Genomic DNA, 7,908 nt, shown 5'->3' with positions numbered 1-7,908 from the left:
TTACTAACAGTTCCCATCTACTCAACAAACATATACAAAGAAAGCAGATACTTCTAGCTGTGATAATTTCTTGTTTTGACAGCTTGTGGCCAAATCTCCTTTGGCTACTTTTGGAAGCAATAGATTTGTTAGTAGTCTCAAGCTCTAACAATTAAAAGGTTAAGAAGTGCTACTTAACTATACTAAGAATCTGATTTAAAATGTAAGATCTAAGAGTTTTCTTATTCTGAATGTGATGTTATATATTTGTTATTTAGGCTGTAGAGTTTGGATAAAACCAATTCATTATTTATAGAAGTCAAAAATTGTACAAAGCATCTAAATGAAAGCCTTTCATATTGTATTTGATATTTTAAATGAAGAGGAGGAAAAAAAAAAAAAACACAAAAACAAACCAGAAATAAACTACTTGAAGCTGTGGAAGACAAAGCCATTCTTGCTTCCCTAAAACCCAAACCCACCCAAAGTTATAAAGTTAAGATTCACGTGCAACAGGGGAAGCCTGCATTTAATTATTCCTGAATCTTAGATCCTGATTTCCGCAATGAAGAGCAGAGCCCTCTGAGTCACTGGAGTATGACCTCTAAATGGAACACAAAAAAACAACAGGCCCTGTATTCTGTAAGGACTGTGTATTTCTCCGAAGGCTCTGACCAAAAACCGCCAGGCAGATGGTATCTGCAGGGTGGGAACATGCTACTTCACTTTCAACACTCACAACTCCCAATCCAATCCTGGGTAACCCTCCCATCCTTTTCCCCTCTGCACAACTTCTCAGGCACTGGGTCAAGGCTTTTAGAACTTTTCTGGATCACACATCCATTCTAGCATGCAGGAGAGGACAAAAAGTGATCTTTGAGACTGCAGATAAAAAGAAAGAAGTGAAGGTTATTAACAGCTGTCACTTCCTTTATGCATCTTGAGAAGATAGCTTCACTAGCTGGAACACAAAGTAACACATAAAATTTCCCCCTCTTCCAGATCAAGGTAATATGATCAAAAACGAATCACTTTTTAAGTAAGGCACTGCATATGAGACACCCAATGAGTTTGAGCGCATTATTAGAAAGGAAATAATCTAATAATTTATTTCAGACTTGCCAAATTTCACACAAGTTTGCCTCAAATGAAAAAGCCACTAACCAGAGATTCAGATTTCAGGTTCAGTCCTTCCAGGGAGGAAGATTTAGATATATTTAGGGGTATGTGCATAGCAGTATTAGAGCCATCTTCCCAGCAGAGCTATCAAACTCACACTTGTGAGAAAGAAAAAGTCAGTAGTTGACAGAGATTTAGTTTGACATATTTCCTACTTATGGAACATTCAAGGAATAAACAAACAAGTCTGCCTATACGGGATCAGAAAATGAGCATCCAAGACAGTATTTTTTTTCCAACAGTGTCTGTGTGGTGGCTTAACCTTGGCTGGCTGCCAGATGCCCACTAAACCACTCTCCCACTCCAACTCTTCAAGAGCTCAGGGGGAGAAGATAAGATGAAAAATTATGTGGCTTGAGATAAACACAGACAGATAACTTACTAATTACCATCAGGGGCAAAACAGAACTGACTGGGGGAAGATTAATTAAATTTATTGCCAATTTAAAATTGAGAAGGATGGTGAGAAACAAAGCCCAAATGAAAATCAATCTCCTTTCCCTTCCCCTATTTCCCAGGCTCAACTCTACTGCTTTGTTCTAACTCTTCTACCTCCTCTCCCATGAGCAGCGCAGTGGGGATGTGGAATGGGGATTGCACTATAGTAATAAAGCATTCCTGTTATCAAAACTGTTTTCATCACAAATCCAAAACATAGGACCATATGAGCTACTGTGAAGACAATTATCTCAGTGAATACCAGCAGGCACTTCTCTACCACACCTTCCTCTTCCTGCTGTTTCCCTTCTCCCGCATGGGATCCCTCCCACAGGGTACAGTCCTTCACAAACTGCTCCAGCATAGGTCCTTCCCATGGGCTGCAGTTATTTAAAAACTGCTCCCTCCATCATGGGCTCTTTCCATGGGGTACAGTTCTTCAGGAGGAGATTGTTTCAATGTAGGTCCCCCCGCTCCCCCCGTTCCCCTCCCACCCAGGCCACAGATCATGCTAGAAAACCAGCTCCTGTCACCTCTCCCTGGACCACAGTTTCTGCCAGTAGACTGTCCTGGCATGGAGTCCTCCACTGGCCACAGAGCCTCAACAAACATCAGCATGGTCTTCCTCATGGGCTGTAGGCAAATCTCTGCTCTGGTGTGTGGAGCACCTCCTCTCCCTCCTTCACTGACCTTGGTTGTCTGCAGGATTATTACACATTTTTCTCACTCCACTTAGATTTATTAAGTCAAATCTACTTGATATTTATTTTCTCATTTGTGTAAGGCACAAAAGGAAGAGATTTACTCTGGTCCTATTAAGTGCCCAGCAAAACACAGATGTTAATTTTCATTTTTTTCCTACTGGAACCTTAAGAAAGGGATATCAATCATAAAGGAAGAGAGATATAGTTTCACCAACAGTTGCAAATGCATTATGGTTTTAATTATGTTTTAATCACAGTCATTTTTTCCTACCCATAAAAGTGTTTGACATTAAAAAAATAAGGAAAATCAATAAATACATTTGAGACAACTTTTGAGACGATTCCACTCTCAATTACAGGAAAAGCAGAATGAACTCCTTGTTGAATTTACTGTAACTAATAATTCCTGATGTTTTGCTCCCCCCACTTCCTCCTCTGCTGAATTAGTCACCATGTGACAATAATTATGTTGTATCTGGATTCCAGCCCATTCTCATCAACACAGAAGTAAAACATATTGCATACCCCACCCTACTTACATACTATCCTCAGTAGCAGAGGTCAGATACATTTTGGTAAAATCTTACACTGCTATTATTCTTGCTCAAAAACTCTTTTAATCCCATATGTTTACATATACATACATATATATGTGTGTGTGTGTGTGTGTGTGTGTGTGTCCATTTTGTGTAACTATTAGATTCTTATAATAGGTATATAGAAAGATAGTTTAAGGCTATCCAAGTTTTTAGTAGCTAACATTTCTTGCTAAAGGACAATAGACAAAGACATTTTCATCTCCAGTGGAGTAATTTCCACTGCTCTAGCCTGGTTTGAAGACAACCTGGAGAGGAAGATCAAAGAAAACACTGATGTCTAAACACTCTCTTTTCTCTAAAACGTGTTGTGACTTTTCACTATTAGCTTTTTCTATTGCAAAAATGAGAAACAATCAACATATGTGATTTAAGGTGAAGAATTCTTCCTATATATTGAGATATTTCTTCACAAGGTACACAAATATTTAGATTTTTCTTTTTAAACATAAAAGCTATTGGAAAGGGAAAAGGTAGTTGTTTCAGATGTCTGCTGAAGTTCTGAGTAATTTTTTTGTTTTATTTTTATATGTCTTTATTTAGAAGACTGGTTATTCCACAGAAATAAATGAAAGAGCATGTAGGTACTCTGAGAAAACACACCAATAGAAGCATTGTGACCAGTGTTCTTTAAAATGAGCAGTAAGAGCTCCCTGGTGAATAAAACAGTACTAGAAGTACAATTTTGTGCTTCACAGAGCTTTAGTCTTCTTCCTGACTTGGAACATGGAAGAAGAAAAGAAGTAAAGAAATATTTTAAAACATTGACACTTTCTATAGTATTAGAATTTCAGAAATAGTAATTACAGAAAAAAAAAAAACAACTCATCACATTTATAAAATAAAGCTGAATAATTTTTAACAATTCTAATGATTTCTGTAATTTTAAGCACACATTCTTTTAGCTTCCAAAATATAAGTTTAGCCAAAACCTAAAATTTCAAAAGAAGATACAGGTACCCTTGATCCATCTACCCAAGGTATAGCAATACGTATAAAAATAATCTGTTAATGTGGTTTAATTGCCTTTTACGTTACACTGATGTGATTCAGAAGGCACAAAGAAGTTTATTGATTAAAATAAATTAGTAACATGATAAAGTAAATCTATGCTTAGAAAAATAATTGTCAGGAACAATGGACAATGATTTTAGATGGATATTAAAAAAGCATAGATTTATAAAGTAGAATAACAAGAGGGAAGGGAAACCTTTTTAAGATGGGTGTGCACCACAGTGTTTTATCTCATAAAACTGGGATCCATATGGGCCAAAATTATTTCAGTTTGATTTTGATAAAGTTAAAAAGTATTTTAGTTTCAAAAAGCTTACCATATCAAAATTAAATTGTAAATTAATTTCCCACATCAAAACATTTAAAAGCAGTTATTTTAACCTTGCCTTAAAAAATTACTATGTTCAAAGTGCCTGCATTGCAAAGTCTCTATATATATTTCGATAAATTATTTATTTCTATAAGAGTTATGCCATGTTTCTCACTGCCAGTATTACAGTAGTTTCTTTAGGGCTTAATCTGTTCTAAATTCTCTTGTCTCTGCAATTTTGGGGTTTTTTTAATCACCATTGTTTATCTTGCAATTTGGATAGATATCACAAGCCTTTTACAGACACTACATTTATCAGATTTGTTTAAGCTATGAACTTTGATTTGGATTTATTTTCTGAGGACAACTTTCTGGTTTACCGTCCACTTTCAGAAATCTTTCTTGTGTAATGTTTACCATAGACAGTTGAACATGAACTCTGCTTTTCTTCACATCCCAGTTTTTCTTCCTCTGTAAAACCTATATGGTGCAGACCTACTGTTTAGCAAGTCAATCAGGAGCAACCCCACAACCCTGCCCAGCAGCCTAGAAACCAGGGAACCTCTTATACATTTAGTGCCATGCTCAGTAGCTCTAGTGCACACAGAATGAGAGAATCTCCTGAGTTGGGAGAGACCCATCAGGATCATCGAGTCCAACTCCTGTCCCTGCACAGACACCCCAACCATCCCACCCTCTGCGTGGGAGCATTGTCCAAACGCTCCTGGAGCTCTGGCAGCCTTGGAGCCGTGACCACTGCTCTGGGGAGCCTGTCCAGTGCCCAACACAACAGCCTGCAGAAAGAAGAAAAGACAAGGGTTGAATTCATTAAAGACAGCCCCAGGAATGTGTATAGTGTCAACCATAGGGACTATCTTCTTAGTACTTATTCTAGCTGACAAAGTAAAAAGAACAAGTCCATGTATAACATAAAGTAACACTTAAGTGCAGAAAAAAAAACACAATAAAAGGATTATTTGAGATTGCCGTGGCTTTCTGTCTTGTCTGCAAGTTCTTCAACCTATTCCTTTTCTGCTCCCACACACCCATGGCAGGTGGTGTATTTCAAAAATTCCATTTCATACAGAACGTTGAATAAATGGACTTTTATCTCAAGGATGCATTTTTGTTTTTCTAGGACACAATGGCTGCTATCCATGGAGGTTTTCTTCCTGCCTCCGTCACCTTCAGAAACAGCTACTGTAATATTCAGGATCATCTGTGTTATAACTTGCCATATCAAAGGCATTTTCTAGATTTGAGACCTTTTTGCTTCCTTTTCTCTCTGAAAGAAGAGGGTTATGATTCTTAGGATATTGCCTGAAATCCTTCATAACAAATGAATATTTAAGATGCAGTCTAAATCACAATGAAAAAATGTGCTTTCTAATAAGATTCTTGCAGTTTGGTCAGAAATTTAACAAAAAGTCTTTGGAAACTGTCTATCTCCAAATGGTTATTAAAAGTGAATTTTACTGAAGAATGACTTACTAATAGGGATAAGTATAAACTATTCAACTAGACAACGCCAATGTCTGATAATCCTAAAATTTCAGACTATGACCTATTGAAGTTAAGGAGAGACACTAGAAGAGGTTCAGCCATTTGTGGGAAAAACAGCTTTTGTGATTCCCTTTTTGAGAAGAGATGCCAGACTAGAGAGTTAAGGATAGTAACTGTTAATAATTATGTGATTTAAATCTGCCTGTTTCCATATCATTGATATGGTTAAAGAACATGATAAAGCTGACTTACTCCAAACCTATTGCTTTGCCATTTACGAGCACACTATTACAGACGATTTGTGACTTCAGCCACTAATGCACAATATTAGATATTTTCCCTGAGACAAAACCCAAATTATATCCACGTTCATCAGATGGTGCCATTTTAGCAATGATTCAGAATGTAGAGAAGTCTTTGTGGTATGTGGTATTACTGAACACTATGTCTTAACCTTTCCTGATTTTGCATATTTGTAATTAAACTAGTTGTTACAGTGTAGATCTTTGATCCATCCTGCAGATTAAAATACAAAAAAGCAAGCTCATGAAGGTGATAGTCCAATTCCTTTTTTCTGTGAGCGAGCAAATGGCTCATAGAGCTCATAGATTGTTAATAAAAGGTTACTGCATCAACTCTCCAGTAATACAATTTGTGCATTGCATTGGACAGGGCTAATGTAGTGAATGGTATAACATCTTAGCATTCCCAGTAAATCCTCTTCTGATGTTAGCAAGACAGAGTCAAAGACCTCTGAAGTTTTGTATTGGATGGCGCTTTCCCCACTTACCTTCTAACTAGCTTTTAAAAAGACAAGCATAATGCCCTTGATTAGTAATGGCCGCGATCTATCCTGGCTGCAGGGAAGGCCGTACGCTTCATCCTCCACATTTACACAGACACTTCACTAGACCTGTGAATAACACTTGATTTGTGCATTACTAAAACACAGAATGACGCCTTTAAGGATTGAATTTATTATAGATCTAAGTGCTCTTTCTATAAGTGCTCTTGGTTGTTAGCCAGGAAAAAGAGCAGCTGCTACTGCTGGAATCATTCATGAACCCATTCTAGCTGTCCTCTTCCCCTGGAGAGGGTTATGCCAAATAAATGATATTGTCTGGGGCAGTAGGCCTGCTTCTGGGTGCTATAGACAAGATTTTCCCAGGTCCAATAAGCATCGGTCTTGGCATGATGGTGAAAGGCAATATGCCCATCAGTAAAACAAACCAACTGCCTTTCTCTCCCCATCAGTTTTTGTTCAATTGTTCCTCTCTTCCCAGCTCAATTGCACTGCTCTTCCCAGCTCTTCATCTTTGTCTCCAATTAAAGAGCACTTTGCCCATTATTTCTCTGTGGGAGGAAGTGAATAAAATGCAATACAATCCAAACATATTTAAAAGCATGAATGGAAACAGAATCAAGGGTATTGCTAAACATAGCAATAGGATGGTCTACAATTTAGGTGCCACCAGTCTAGTTTCTAACTAGCCTGGCTGGTCTTACACAGGTTCCAGATCTGTCAGACCTATTAGGCATGGACACATTGAATTTGTATGCGTTGTAGCTCCATGTCGGGGTGCCTGATTGTGTTTTCTTCCCTTTTTTAATTTTCTTTTTTTCTTTTCTTTTTCTTCCTTTTATCCTCCCTTAAAGACTAGCCAGCCTGCCACTGTTGCACACCCCTTTATCCAACTTGCAAAGCATCATCCATGGCACTCACTGTGATACTGGGATTCAAGACAGGATGGACATTGGATCAGTAAAATACCGAGGCTCATGACAGCTGTGATACCAGTCTAGACTCCTTAGTAATAACATAACCTGTCTTCTTCAGGGCCTGTCTAGTGTCAACCATACACGAGGGCCTGGCTCAGAAACAGAGTGTGAAGTCTCTGCCATGTTCTGTAGTGGTCAGAGACACTGGAAATCATAATTTGTTTAGGATTCCTAATCTAAATTCTCTGATTATGTGAAGACTAGGCATTTTAGGAATTCGGGAAAACTATCTCCTGTTTTCCAACATCATGCAACATCTTCCCCTCACGTAAAAATGGCTGCCAATTTTTACTTTCTGTTACTTTAATTTTTACAACTGTTACTTTCAAGAGGACAAAAGTGAGGCCTCAATGCAATTAAAGTGAATGGCAATTCTGTTGCTTTGCCGTTGAGGGCGCTGCGTCCA

The 7,908-nt window shown here is 37.9% G+C and overlaps 1 long non-coding RNA gene across 1 annotated transcript; it reads right to left on the bottom strand.

Moving 5' to 3' along the window:
- Positions 1 to 3,265: 3,265 nt before the first annotated feature.
- On the bottom strand, positions 3,266 to 7,323 carry LOC137476738 (uncharacterized). Its single transcript, XR_011000561.1, has 2 exons — positions 4,915 to 7,323; positions 3,266 to 3,603 (listed from the first exon to the last, which is right to left on the bottom strand). It is a non-coding gene; the product is annotated as an uncharacterized lncRNA (long non-coding RNA).
- Between the last annotated feature and the right edge of the window lie 585 nt (positions 7,324 to 7,908).

The sequence above is a fragment of the Anomalospiza imberbis genome, chromosome 7 (genome assembly GCF_031753505.1).
Source record: "Anomalospiza imberbis isolate Cuckoo-Finch-1a 21T00152 chromosome 7, ASM3175350v1, whole genome shotgun sequence".
NCBI lineage: Eukaryota > Metazoa > Chordata > Aves > Passeriformes > Viduidae > Anomalospiza > Anomalospiza imberbis.
The sequence above is the reverse complement of the archived record's forward strand: the minus strand, read 5'-3'. Positions and strand labels throughout refer to the sequence as shown.